Source organism: Arachis duranensis, chromosome 9 (genome assembly GCF_000817695.3).
Source record: "Arachis duranensis cultivar V14167 chromosome 9, aradu.V14167.gnm2.J7QH, whole genome shotgun sequence".
Lineage (NCBI taxonomy): Eukaryota > Viridiplantae > Streptophyta > Magnoliopsida > Fabales > Fabaceae > Arachis > Arachis duranensis.
The window spans coordinates 63,207,734-63,209,016 of record NC_029780.3 but is presented as its reverse complement, the minus strand read 5'-3'; positions in this window follow the sequence as shown (position 1 = coordinate 63,209,016).

Here is a 1,283-nt window from a genome sequence, read left to right as displayed (position 1 = left end):
CTGAGGATGGTACTTGGATGTCCAAGACTACTTGATTTGCTTGTGCTATTGGCCATTTCTTGAATACTGTCGGCTATGAGTTGTGCGAGGTTGATTTCACCTCCATGTAAGATGCAGTATGTCAAGAGTGCTCGTTTGATTGTGACCCAAGAGGCGTTTCCAGTAGGAAGAATAGATCTCCTTACTATTTCATACCATCCCTTGGCCACAGGAGTAAGATTTATCCTTCTCAGGTGACTTGGAACTCCCTTTGAATCTCTTTCCCAATCTGTATTCTCCACATATAACCCTTACAAGATCTCATCAGGATTGTTTTCCATTTGCAACCTAGTTTCATAACTAGGCTCTGCATAAGTTATGGTTCTCAACTTTAGAGCCCTAGTGATGGCTGCTGGACTGAAGCTCACTTCAACTCCTCTGACATAACTTGTGTAAGGGGCACTATCTTTGTTTTCTTTTACAGCATTTGCATAGAACTCCCTGATCATGACTGCACTGATGTCAACAAGAGAAGCACATAAAAGTTCCCACCTTCTTTCTTTAGTGATTTGCCTCATGATGGGGTATTCCCCGTCTCTCAACTCAAGGCCTTTCTCATAGATTACATTCTTTGTCTTCATGAACCTATGATATCTCCCTTCATGGAATTGGGATATAAATTTGTTTGCATCAAATGATGGAGGTTCGGCTACCATAGGTTCCTTTCTCGGCCTTCTCTTTGAACTTGAGGAGGCCATTGGATTTGAGGTGAGAAGAAAGGAAAAGTGAGAATAGAAGAAGCATGTGTTGTGTTTGGGATGAGTTTTGGTTCGGTTCTGTTGTGTGAGATAAGGGAATTATGTTGGTTTTGGGAGTAGAGGGGATTATGGTTTTCATATGAAGGTAGCTTGAATGAGTGTGTGAACTGTTTAGTGCTACGGCTATTAATAGGCAGATTCTTCAAGCTTTCCAACAAAACCACAATGAATGAAGAAGGAGCTCGTTGGTGCTCATGAAGGGTTTAGATTGAGTTGTTCATCTAAGGGGTTCATGGAATGGACGGTCTGCATGCAGTGTTGAGGCTTTGACGAGGATCCTCCTCCCATTGGCTGCATGCATTTAGGCATTCAATGATGCATGCATGCATGTTCTGCTTCCCAAGGGGCACATCTCCCTAGGCACATGTGACCATTCCTCTCTTAGCTTGTCCTAGCCGTGGCCCCTCCTTGCTTTTGTCGAGATCTACATAAACCAAAACAGCTAGCCTTAGATATTAATATAAACGTTAGCCATTGACTTGTAAA